General features: G+C 45.3%; 1 protein-coding gene across 6 annotated transcripts in view; it reads left to right on the forward strand.

Annotated features, from left to right (window-relative positions):
- The window catches only part of KALRN (kalirin RhoGEF kinase), a 662,170-nt gene that overhangs the window by 230,736 nt on the left and 417,976 nt on the right, over positions 1–13,458 (forward strand). The window lies entirely within an intron of this gene.

Below are 13,458 nucleotides of genomic sequence, written 5' to 3' on the forward strand. Positions count from 1 at the left end.
TTAATTAATTCCTTTTAATCCTCTCAAAACTCCTAGAGGTAGGTTGATTAACATTATCCCATTTTACAGGTGAAGAAACTGAGAGGTTAATTCCCCAAGCTCTGAAGTGCAGTCTGGCTGCAGAGTCCATGCTCTTACCCACTGTTAGACACTGCCCCTCTGCATGCCTGCAGTTGATGTTGTTTTTGCTGCTCAGCAGGCTTGAACCAATACTAGCAGTGGCCACTGTAACATTAATTAGTGACTATTGTCCTGCAATGTACTTTGCTACTTACAAAGCACGTTCACATGTGGAGTCTTATTTAATCTCCACAATCCTTCATTCCCTATGAGGCAGGTGGTGCTGTCTTGGACACATAGGGAAGCTAACGTTCTTTGATCTTCTGCCTGCAATGGCAGACCTGATGTGCATCCAGTACCTGCTCAGCCCCCAGTTGCCAGCTTCTCTGTCCACACCTCTTCTTTCTGGAGCACTTTCTCAAGTAAGACACCATTTTCCTAACAGCGAATTTTCATTCCCTTATCAGGAAAAAATAAGATACGAGAAAGTGAAAAAGAAAATGGCATCTAGTGTGTCTTTGCTGAGGACACAAAAATACCTTCTCTTCAAGCTAAAGAGGAGAAAGAAGAGTTTCCTATTGAATACCCTTTAAGAAGAGTAAAACAGGCTCTCTTCTATCAGTTTTCTGGGTGTGACTTATAGTTATTGCACCATCCTGTTCTTAGGAATACCATGGCATCTCTCAGTAACTTATGAATTTTACAAACAGTATCTGATACGATGCTTTTGTGTCTTTTAAGAATCCATATTGAAAAATCTCTAGGTGTTTTATTTTATTTAGATTTTTAAAAGATTACATATTGATTTATTTCATTTACTTATTTCAGCAGTGCTAGGGATGGAACCCAGGGCCTTGTGCCCCAGCAGGTACTCAACCACTGAGCTACATCCCTAAACCCTCTATAGGTATTTTAAACTGATAAAATCAAGATATAAAACTTTCCATATAATTACAATCCTAACTTACATATAACAGGAAGAAATCTATGACAATGTTAATAGTCTTGAGATCCATAGAGCATGTTTATAGTTAATTTCTCTGTGTAAATTTTGTGCTTTCTAATCTTATAATTTATGAACACAAGAAAATCAATATATGTAGTTTTTAAAAGAACACAGATCCATTTCTATAATAGAACTTTTTAACTTCACTTGAACAAGTTTTTGGAAGAGACATGTAAAGGAGTTTCCCTGACCTTCCTCGGGACTCCTTGCCCAGTGGCCTGTCCTGCTTGGGAGGGGCAGCTTGGATCGTGGAATCTATGCACTTTACTGAGTGACAAGAAGACAGGTCAGGAGCCAGTTGCTGTGAAACCAGAAGCAGGTACTTGACACCTATGGCCAATGCTGCGGAGGTTTGAAATACTTCCTTTTTACTAGAGATCTGTTCTCCTTGGGGTAGGCAAGCTTTGCAGCTTCGCATTGGTGTCTGTTTCAGTGAGCCAGAGACAGGAGGGGAATAGAAGACTTTGGTTTATGTAGAAGTTCTGCTAGATTTGGGGTCCTTCAGAGTATCCCTGAATCTCAAGCACATTTGAAGCCTGCATGGGACAGAGATGATACCAGTCTCAGAAACAAAATAAGCAGCATCAGAAGTCCTTGGGTAGGGAGAGCTTCCCTTCCATTCGACTGAGCAGTCATTGTTCTCAGACATGTATCTTCTCAATTCATGCTCACAAGAATTGTGTAGTACATTATTTTTCCTATTTTACAGATGAAGAAATAGAAACTCAGATGGCATGGTTTTCCCAAACACACACTTCTGATTGGATAGCACCAGTAGTCTGTTTCCAAAGCCCACCCAGGCTCTTATCTAGTAACCCTACTGTCCCTCTGCTCCCAGAACCTGCCTCATGTTACCTGAATACCACTCTTAGCCCTTCAGTCTCCTGATCCATGCCTTGATGATTCTAGAGAAGAGTTCAAATCCCACCTTTAATGTTCACTCTTCAGCAGGGGTTCTGAACCTTTATCAGCCATGAACCTTTTTGTTCTGTTGAATCTTATGGATTCCTTCTCAGAATAATATTAGTGAAAATATGGAAAACAATTATTTAAAATGTAGTTATTAAAAATTTTAAAAATAACAGTGACATGTACTACTACTTAATTAACAGGCTAAATAATAAGATCTACTTGACATAGTGATAAGCCTAAGTCTATTTCAGGGGAGCCACCCTGATGTGATGTGGAAACGTGTGTGTTTCTATTGGTGTCAGGTGTGGTATGGCTAATACTATTGTGGGCTTATGCTGGAAGGGAATACTAGATAATTCAGCTAGAAGTTAATGAAAATAAATTTTTCCCCATCTAAGTACACAATTCCTGAATTCTGTCTGTGGACTCCAAGTTTAGAATCCTTGGTCTAGGGTGTGCTCATACCTTATAAAGAAGTGTGTGTGTGTGCACACATGCGCATGTGCAAGAGTGGGAGGGAGACAGAATATTAAAACCAAAACAGAGGGAGTGGGAAGGATGATGGGAAGAGGGCAGCCCGGGAATATTTTGACATTGAGTCAGTGGTGAAAATGCTGCTCAAGCTTGACCCAGCTGCCACAGAAAATGTGCTGGGTGTGGGGCTGGGGAGAAAAGCAATCCTTTTAAGTTGTTTCCAGATTAATTTAAAATATCTATGTAGAGCTAAGTGCCTCGGCCTTTGACTTATTTGGTGTTTTTGGAAAGGGGTCAGGCGGGTGATGGTTTGGAGTCAGGACTGAGTGCACATCCACATCTAAACAAGGGCTGAGGAAATAGTTACTGCGTGAGCTGCATCTCAGTCTCCTTTTGGTGGGAGGCATGCTGGCTGGTCAGTGAGGCCTCTAACTCCAGATCTGGGAAGCTCTTGGCAACCAGAGGAGTCTAGTGACTGCTCAGCTTCCATTTTTGTGATGGGGTTGGGGCAGAGTCTCTCCTCTGGCTCTGTGGGGTGACAGCTTGTCCCTAGGGCTGGTGCAATGGGCTGGTGCCAACTGAACTTGGGGCATAGAGCCACCTTGGGGCATAGAGCCACTTCTCACCACATTCCTAACCCCTGTGGCAACCCCCTGCATTTCCAATCTAGAGGAGGTGGAGAGGGAGCCATGTTCTCTCCCAATTGAACATCCAGGGAGAAGGGATTCTATCTTACAGATAAGTCACAAAGCATTCACTTAATAATGGTGAACAGCTTTATGAATTAAAAAAAGTCACTTGGAAAAAGATATGTACACCAGAGTTTCTGTTCCAGGGCAGGTTGTTATTTAATAAAGGGGGTGGACACAAATGCTCATTTAATTATTACATTTTAAAACAAATTTATTGACGTCTAGTTGATATAAGCTGCATATATTTAGGGCATACACATTGATGAGCTTGGACATGAACATACCCCTTGCCTCCAAAACCATCACCACTGTTAAGGTAACACCTACTCGTTTCTTTTTGCATGAAGCTCATTTATTTGTGCTGTACACCCTGCGCTGTCCTAGACATAGCCCCTGTGTTTGGGAGTCCCGAGAGAGGAAGGAACATCACAGCTCAGGAGTGACAGGGAAGCTTTAATGAGCAATCTGTGGGAGTGCTGGGTAATACAGAGATGATCCAAGTAACGCATGATGTTTTAAAATGAACCACTGCTGCCTCGACCCAGTACCCTCTAGTCTATAACTAATGCGCCTGCCCTCCACTGTGTTCACAGAACACAGGCTGGGTCACTCCTCATTAGCCTGGCACAGATGACAGTTCTGTGCACAGCCATGTCTCACAGCCACAGTGGACACCCACAGCTGCAGTGGACCCCTACAATGAAGGTATCATTCCTGCAATCAGCCCATTACCAAACAGAAGGGACAGGCCTCTTCCCCGGGAGTGTCCTCTGTGGTAAATGGGGAGTGCATCAGGTGGACTCACTCTAGATGTGTCTTCAGGAAGCGGCGGGGGGGGGGGGAGGAGACACACTGTGGAGGATCCTTCCTGGTATCCCCTTCTGGGTGCCTTGGGTGTCATCTTAGGATGGTAGAACTGGAGGGGACCTTGAAGTCAAAAGGTCTGCCTCCTACACACTGCAAAATCTCATCTCAGCTTTGTCATCTGATGACAGCCACTGTGACCTCACAATGTCCATCTACATGCTGATGCCAATGAGAAGCATCAGAAAATACTGACACTTCTGCACTGTTGGCCTTCTAATCCAAGTGCAAGGTCCCCTATTTTCCAGTCTGTAGGAAAGTAGCCAAGCTCAGAAGAGCCCCAGTGTATAACTAGACTGAACCGATGGGGAAACCCTTGTCCATTTGGTGTCTGAATAAAGGAGGCTATACTGATGTCCATCAGAAGGCTGCTTTTAGGCCAAAGCAAGGAGGATACTCCCATTTCCTACAGGAGAATCCCCTGCACAGCAGAGCTGCCCAGTAGAGTTTCCAATATTAGAATCAGGCTTACCATTGTTTATACAGCATGTTGATTTGTTTCTTGTATAAACACAGACTTGGGAAATGCCAAGACAAGATCTTCATCAGTATGTTTGAGAGAGTATTTTGGTGCCCACTTTCCCATGGTCCAGGTATCCAGCCCAAATGAAACCTCTTATTTGTTTTAGATGCTCAGAGGGGACTGTGGCTCTTGTGACTGCTGTGCCTCCTCTTCCTGCATCATCCATGAGGAAGTCTCCCTTAGAGAATCTAATATTTAAATGCTTCCCTGTATATTTCTTTTTGTACAGTAAGACTCTTTTCACATCCCTGGTGCCATGGCCATTGGAAATGGAGCTACCGTGACCAGGCTTACAATTGCTCCTGGAGTGACACTTATCAGTTAGTAGACCTTAGTTAGGCACATCTTTAGCGGCTAGTCTCCAATTATGTTACCAATAAAACAAAGATAAAGAATTTGGACTGACTCAGTGTTTTTAACTTCTGCTTCCACACTGAGCTCTTGTCACATGCCATATTCTTCCTTTGTGAAAATAGCTTTCATCAGGCAAAGTGGAGAGGCCAAGGTCATGATAATGGTAGTTGTAGTGTGGCAATGGAGGTGATGGTGATATACTTTTTTTTTCTTCTTAGTAGAACCCAGAGATACTGTACCACTGAGATACACTCTTAGCCTTTTTAATTTTTTTTTTTTTTTTGAGACAGGGCTTTGCTATGTTGCCCGGGCTGGCCTCAAACTTGCCATCCTCCTATCTCAGCCTCCTGAGTCACTAGGATTACAGGTGTGCACCATTGCATCCAGCCAAGAATATTAAGTTTTAAGGAAGCCTATCTGAATCTCCAGAGCAGTTTGATGAAGTCCCCCTACCTCATTTCCTGATTCCTCCTCCTTTAAGACTTGCTACACTAAATAAATATCTAAGCCCTTTTACAGCTCAACAATTGTACACTAATTTTTGCTTTCTATTCTCCCCCGCTATCTTCAGTATGGTCTTCTTAGGATTGTTTCCTTGGAAGATTGTGAAAAATAAGAAACTTTTCTCAGAAAATAAAACCATAATCTCTTAAGTACTTTTCTACTTAAAAACAAACAAGCAAACAAAACCAGGCTTGCTGCCCAGGGTTGTTAAGAGAATGAAACAGGGTAATGTAGGTGCAGTGCCCTGCACGATGCCAGGCCCTGCAGAACAGCTCCCTCCATGGTGGCTTCCCTTCCTTCTCCCTGCACTATTCCAGTCATGATTCACTCTTCAGTCACTGCTGCCTGCTGAGACCATGCAGAGTGTCACTGATGCTCTCTTCTAAATGAACTTGCTCCAAATAATTTTCAATTATCCCTAATGGAACACAATTAAGAATTGATTTTTAAGAGAAGTTGGAAATTATGATGTAGTTTCATGGGGGTCCCACAGGTCACCAGGCTGTGCACTGTCCCTGGGTAAAGCAGAGAAGAGCACATAGATCAAACCGGGGTCACACCTGATGGTCAGCATCGGAAGGTGGGGAGCCTCCACAGGGAAAGGACTCTGGAAAAACAATGTCCTTGATGTACCCACCGAGGAAAGTGATTCTTCCTAACATCTCAGGGGAGGTGATTGCACCTCTGCATTCACCTTCTACATCTGAGACACTTGTTACCTGCTTTGCATTACAGCTAATAGCTAAGAGCATATTTGTCTTTTTCTTTGCAAACCTCAGACCAGAAATTCTTCCTACAATCCATCATCTAAGGCATACATCTATGTGTTTTTATGTTCTTGGAAGTCTGTGCAAACAAAATAATGCTTTCATGTTAATTGCCAGAAAAATATGGTACAGGAGACCACTGGGTGAAGGGCTCAATGGCAGGGAGAAGGCCACTGTGCTAAGGGCTATATGTGCTTTTGTGTTTTTTGAGGTCTGTATGTCCTGCTAGCCACATTAGCATTTCAGGACATCCCCAGGATGTCCCTGTCATTGGGCAAAGTATCTACCTCTGTTTCCTGCTTTCTCCCTCCAAGGTATTAACAGTTCTGATCACTCCCCAGAGCCTGAAGCAGGGCTCAAAGTCTCATCCTGCCTGGGGTAACTGGAACCAGTGGGGCCAGTTGTAGAGAGATTCCATTGCCTCTCCTTTTGCACTGAACTCTGGCCCACTGTCTCTTTTCTTCCCCATACCTCCAACCCCCATGCCCATGAGCCAGCAGTAAGCACGATTCCACAGTCATTTGTCAAAGTGAAGTGCCTTTGTAGAAGTTACAATACATAATATGCTTGTGAATGTCAGCTTCCAAAATGTTCTCACACCCATGACCTTAAGAGGTTTTCTGGTCCAGCCCTTCCTTTTAACTTAGAGCAGAGACCCACCCGAAAGTTGCCAGTTAGTGGTTCATTATTTGGGTCTCTTATTTGCCTTATGTGGTAGGCCAGGGGGTTGGATATGAACATCATTTTGCAGATGGGAAGGACACCACGGCTGAGATTTGGTGAGGTTGAGGGCTAGAGAGGCAGTGTTAGAAAGTAGATCCTCTGAGGCTGGTGCTTATCCTCTCTCCCCAACATATACCATGCCTTTGCTGTGCAGAAAAAAAACAGCATCAAGTGCCAGCAACCTTGGAGGTGGCTAAAGCGTCTGGTGGTGTAACAGAGAATAGGGGACCCCTGACATATGTCCTTACCACTAATGTTTAGGGCCATAACCGGTCTGACCTCCAGAGGGGTATGCCAAGTCTCAGCATGATTCAGTTGCTTGAGCCTCTCCAGTTGGGAGGGAGGCTTCAAAGAGAGCTGAGACCTTCGGAAAGGCCAGAAGGGCAAGGTCTTTACTGGGCAGCTTGTAATTTCCTGCTTTTTTTTGGATAAAGGCTCTAGTGCCCTCTTGTTCCAGGCCTCCCGCCTCCTACAGAGGCCGAAACCACTGAACTGCTCCACCTCCTGTTGACTGAGCTCAGGGCAAGGAAATGTGTCTATACCCCGCCCCCCTGACACAGAACACAGTGTCCTGAATTATTTCCAGCCTGCTGGTCCTGGGAATCTCTACTTACTTTTTCTTATTTCCTCCCCTTGAACATTAGAAACATTAGATTCCAAAAATAATCCAAGTCACAATGTTCTGCAGGCTGTATGTGTGAATGTTTTTCCCCAAAGCTGTTTTTCTCCCTCTTACATCCTTTCTCCCTCTCCTTTTTTCCCTTGTCTGCAATTCAGTCCCATTTGGATCCTGAGATGAGCAGCCTGGTTGAGGAGTGTGGGTGTGGAGAACAGCATGGAGCAAGGGTTGGAAGGAATGCTCAGGTTGAGGAGGCGTGGCTCCTCCCATGATGCTCTCAGGAGGCTGGAGGGCACCTATACCCGAAGTACCGTGTGTGAAGAGTCTGCCTAGGTAGCCTCTACTTGTGAATGGAGCATGGAAAGGAAAATCTGATCAGAGATAAAATGTGTGTGTATGTGTGTGGTGGGGGTGGGGCACAGAGCAGGAACTGAGGAACATTGACTGACTCATTCATAAACAGTGTGTTGACTATACCACCAGATCCTCCTTTGCCAGCTGCTGGGGACCGTGTCCCTCTACACTTATTCCAGGCATTGGATGGGGGAATAGTATAGGGACAATGATGTAATTCTTGATACCTTGAAAGAAAGAGGTAGCTTAGAAATAGTAACCACTCCAGTGGTTGGAACATGGGTGGGTTAAGATATCAAAGTCTCTGTTACTTACTGGGCTGGGGTTAGGACTAGAAAAGGAGGTCAATGTGGATAGGAGAGAGAGCAGAAGGTGGTTCAAGGGAGAAGAAAAAAAAAAAGCATGTCAGCTCTTCAGCTCTGCTCCAGAAGGAGAAATAGAAAAATGTCTTAGGTAATCTTTTTGAAGAATGAAGCTCATTCCAGCACAATTCATAAAGTGAAACTGAGTCTCTATTTAGGTTTGGGAGCATCTTCAAAGTTTCTTTCCGGGCGTTTCTCTTTGAATAACCCAGTCTCCTTCCTTTTCTTCACCTTTACCCTACTCTCCTGCTTCCTTTCCCATTTGTGACCTTTCTGGTTCCTGCCTGTACTTACCCACCCTTTCTTAACATCTGTTTTCTCTGATCTTGTTGCTGGGCCTCCCTTTGCCTTCCTGCTCCTTCCTTAGCCTGAGCAAAGGAGGAGCTCTCTGTGTAGCTCAGGCCTCCCATGGAGGGCAAAGAGCACAGGCCAGAAAACCCAGCCAAGGCTTCTAGAAAAAACTCTGGCTTGGGAATCCGGGAGGCCTGGGTTTGAATCTTAGTTTGGTCACTTGCTAACTGAGTGAACATGGCCAGTTCATTCTCTCTGAGCACCAGTTTATCTGTGAGATGTAGATGTTAAATGTATAATGCATCTGGTATATCAGAACTCAGTAAGTTTTCATAGACAGATTTGAGTTTGCCCATGCATCTAGATAAGCAGAGTCCAGAGTAGGAAAAATGCAAATTGGAAGATGGCAAGAGCCAGTCCTTACCACAGTGGTTACTATTTCTTAAAAGAAAAAAAAAAAAGGAGGCTTTCTTGTGGGGATAGGGAAGGAAAGCAGGATGCCTCATTCCCAACAAGGATGCCAGAGTGGACAGTGGGCAGCATGTGGCAGCAGAACTTGGAAGTGAGGTAGGGACCAAGTGACTGAAGAAACCAGGATGGGATCTTGAAAAGGAACTTGTTAATGGATACTAGCCACAAGGTCTATTGCTGGCAGAGAGATGGAAGCGTGTGACTGCTAGCATCTTAGAACACTGTTGCTGAAGATGGGTCAATTGAATAAATGCTAGGCCCCATGCTAGGATGGGCAAATTGGAAGATGGGTAAGAGTTAGGCCTTACCACATGGAAGCAGAGGGCACCAGCAAACAAATCACCATTGCGAGGTAAACTCCCAAAGGTGTCCAGTGGCTGCTCTGGGAACAAGATGGGGAAATATTCAGCCAGAGTTGGGATTCAGGAGAAGAAAAGAGTGTGAGCAGAGGCACTGCTCTCCAGAGTGCAGGCTGTGTTCTGGTGAAGCTGGGGCTCAGGCTCCTGTGAGGAGCAGTGCAGGAGGGTAAGACCCATGCCTTGCTTGTTACCAGGAGCCAGAGTACAACAGAGGGCCTACAGTCTACCACACAGCCAGGGGACCACTAGGACAACTGGATTCTGATGAATGGTTAAGGCCCTGCCAGGAGCATCTGAGAATCCCAGCAGTTTTGAAGGTCCAGTTCTTTATCCAGGTCAGGGTTCCTTTAAAGCTCTCCTGACTAGCCTGCATGCTTCAGGGTCGAGGGGTTGAGGACACCACAGCTTTGTGAAGCAGCCTGTGCCACTGTCACACAGCCCCAGTTGTTAGAAGGGCCTCTTGCTATTAGGCCAGCAGCCCTCTTATGATTTGGGGATGATCCTCATGGGCCATCCCCATCTTCCCTAGATGAAGTCCTGTGAGTTCTTTCAGCCTGCTTTCACTGACTTGGGCTCTAGATTCTTCACTGTGGCCTTCCTGGGGACAGTTTTTAAAATATGATGGGTTGAGAAGGTCTGCTCCTCTCTTTGTCCTGCTTGTAGAGGTGAGGAAAAGAGATTGTGTGTGTAGGTATTGCTGCTTTTCATAGCTGAGTTCAGCCAGTCAGGAACCCCAATAGCCTCCTGAGAAGAGAATGATGAGTTCTCACTCAGAGTGCCACATGTGAGGGCTGTCTTCTCATACGTAAGCACAGGGAGGCATTTCCAGTACGAACATGTTATATGAACAGGTTTCTGATGCCCAGGTCAATGGTGTTCTCCATTCCTCAGGGAAAAGTGTAACTCGGGGGTACCTATTGTTCTAGTCCTATCCCTGGGTCCCATGGATCTTCTTTGGTCATTCCCAAGCTCAACCCAAACCTCATGGTCTTATCTTTGAAAGAGCCATAAAACTTGGGGTGAAATGCATAAAAGCATATTAATTCCATGCTGGAGATCTGCCTCTAGCTGGAATCCCAGAAGGCTTTAACACCACCTTGCCCTCGTTCTGTGTTCCCTGAGAAAACCTACTGTCTTTCTTCTTTGCTCAAACACTTAACCCCTCCTTAATAAGACTTTTCTTGAATAAGAAAGCTCCACTGTATGTGTGTGTGATATGGTAAGAAAAGACATTCCCTTACCTGGTACAGAGGAAACATAGGCATTTGGTGTCCTGCACAAAGATCAGGTGACTGGCTGGTCCCACCTCAGGATGACTGTCCTGTCCAAGATTCCCCTGAGAGCTGAGTTTGTCATGAGGTGTAAAGGGAAGGTACAAGCCAGAAGAACCTAGAATGGGGAGTGAATTCAGACTTGGGCATCCAGTTTCTGTCATTGAGGACGTCTTCTTTTGGTCTTTGCATCTATCTTCCCTGCTTAGTTATACCAACCCCTTCCACTGGGAATGCCTCTTCTACTGTTTCTGCCCAGTGACACCCTGCTCCAGCTGAAGGTCTGGTTTAGAGGCTACTCTCCCCACTCTTGCTCAACTCTAAGCATCTACTTGCAGCCCTTCCCAGCCCCCTCATGTTGGCCCTGTTCCATCCTCTGGTCTTCTAGCTATATTCTCAAAAGCCTGATTTTCCCAATTATATGGCAAATTCCTTGAGGTCAAGGCCAGTAACTTCCATAGCTCTGGGTTTCAGAAAGGCACACAGTCAACATCAAATAAATGGTGGTCCAAGGTACAATCTGCTGCCTGATAGAGCTCTTGAGCTTTCGTGCTGGCACAAGAGCGCCACCTAGTGATGAGTGTTTCAGGGGATGCTTCTTACGTCCTCACTGTTCAAAACTGTGGTTTAATCAAGTTTCTTCAAGTAGTGGAGGATTGCAGGCAGGGACCTGGTTCTTTTTAGTGAATCCAAGTGAGAGCAGGTCAGGTGACAGCAGGAGTGTAAAAGAGAACTGCATACCCTGGACATGCTCCAAAGGAAGGAAAATGGGACCAGGTGTCAGACTGAATGCATGGCCTTCATGGTTAGGACCATGGCAACAGGATAGGAGTGAAAACAAATCCCAAAAATGTTTTGGAAGAAGGATGGATAACCAAATGAACTTCAAAATGTAATTTCTTTTAAGGCACGGGAAGGTGAGAGAAGTGCTGATCCAGAGTATTTACCTTACTGTGTGTTACGGGCTTGTTGCACTCCTGCCTCACACTCGGGGATGACAGGCACTGTCTGAACACAGGAGTTCACTTTAGTCCTGTTAGTCAAAAGAGGAGTGAAAAAAGGTGTTAAAAGAGGAGTGATCTGGCTCAGCAAGTTCTTCAAGCTCTGCAGGGATGCTTTGCCAAAGAGGGGTCTGGAAGCCAGAAACATGACCAAGCATCTTCTTGTAGGCCCAGCTCCCTGCAGGGTGCCTCACCTGCCTGCACCCCATTGCTGAGGCTGCCTCTGGAGGAGGGGGCAGGGTGCATGGCCCTCTTCCTTCACCCTTCAGGGTCAAGCCCGCCTCACACATCTTCCTCTCCTCCCAGGGAGGGCAGCCTCCTCCTTAGCCCATGCAGTCTTGTTCCCAGATGTGCAAGTGATTGGCATAGCCGATTTTAGGATGCGTAGGAGGACTGGATGAGAACATCCAACAGACACTCCATTTTTACAGTAACAATAATTTATTAAGTGTATCCTGTATGCCAGTAATAACCATTAGTTCATCTAAACCAATGTGCCAAGGGCCAGGTCTCAGTGGATGCCTAAATTTACTTTGGGTACTATTTTCTCAGCATGGATTAAATAGGATTTGACCTCTTCAAGTCTACATTTTGGAAAGTGAATGAAATACTTTCCCTCACTCTGTTCCTGAAAATATTTTATCAGTATTTGTGGTTTAAATGGAAGGAATTTGGCCATTCAGAGCCAATACCCTGGGGCTGCCTGGGCTGACTCCTGGCTTGGTTGGTCCTGCTTCTGGTCGGCTTGACTTGTTGGCTCCTGGATAACTGTTTGTTCCCCACAGGAGTATGTACATATCTTGCCAGTGCTTCAGGAAATTCAGACCAACCAGGAAAACAGATTGGAAATCAAATGCAAAAAACAAACAAATAAAACCCCCATATTTAAAGCCTGAAAAATATTTATATTAATAATGGTCTTGGTGAGATTTTTTTTTTCATTGCCTCCCATAGCATGAGGAACAGGAGTGAGGAGAGAGGTCTTTTAAGGCTCAGCCTGTGCGTGTGCTTCTCCAGGCAGAGCTGGGCTGGCTCATCGTCAAGAACAGGGTGTGATTTTAGCACAAAGTTTTGCAGCCTGGATTTCTCTAATCAGAAAACAGCTACTTTCTGTGACTGCTGCTGTATCCTGTCTGAACCAGGGGAAGTGGGAAGGAGCTAGCAGGCATTCTAGGTCTGCTGTGCATCATGCTCATGCTCAGCACCTTTATGTATCACCATCCTCATCTTTGCCCCAGACACTGCAGGGTTGGAAACAGTATGGGGAGGGGAAAGGAGGCGGAGGGTGTGGAGGCAGAGTCAAGTCAGTCAGTGAGGAGTCTGTGCTAGTGATTTTGTTTTGTGATATCGGGCCTAGCTTAGACTCCTCTTTGCAATAAGGTGTGTTTGTGTCTGTCTGTGTCTGTCTTCCTACCTGTCTGTCTGCCTGTCTCTGTGTAGACACTCAGTTCAGGGCTAAACGCAAATCTAATCTTATCCTCCTAGTCAGTGGTTCCCTATTGCTACTGGATAAAGGCCAATTCTTTGCCTTGCAGCTTCAACCCTTTAAGACCTGGTTATTCCCTATCTCTTCTTGCTGTTGCTTTAAGCCCCCAGGCCTTTGCTCAAGGGATTTCCTTTCATTAAGTTGCCCTCTCTGGGACTGGCTTATTTTGCTTAGCATAATATTCCCCAGCTCTTTCTCTGGTATGTGGATGCTAATTCACAATACGCTGAGGGAGGGGGACTAGGGAGAAATAGTGGTGCTTTGGATTAGACAGAGGGGAATGAAAGGAGGGGGTAGGAGGGTAGGAAGAATACTAGAATTAATCAGACATTATTACCTTATGTACATATATGACTAACAACCAG

The sequence above is a fragment of the Spermophilus citellus genome (assembly GCF_964194105.1).
Source record: "Spermophilus citellus genome assembly, chromosome: 7".
NCBI lineage: Eukaryota > Metazoa > Chordata > Mammalia > Rodentia > Sciuridae > Spermophilus > Spermophilus citellus.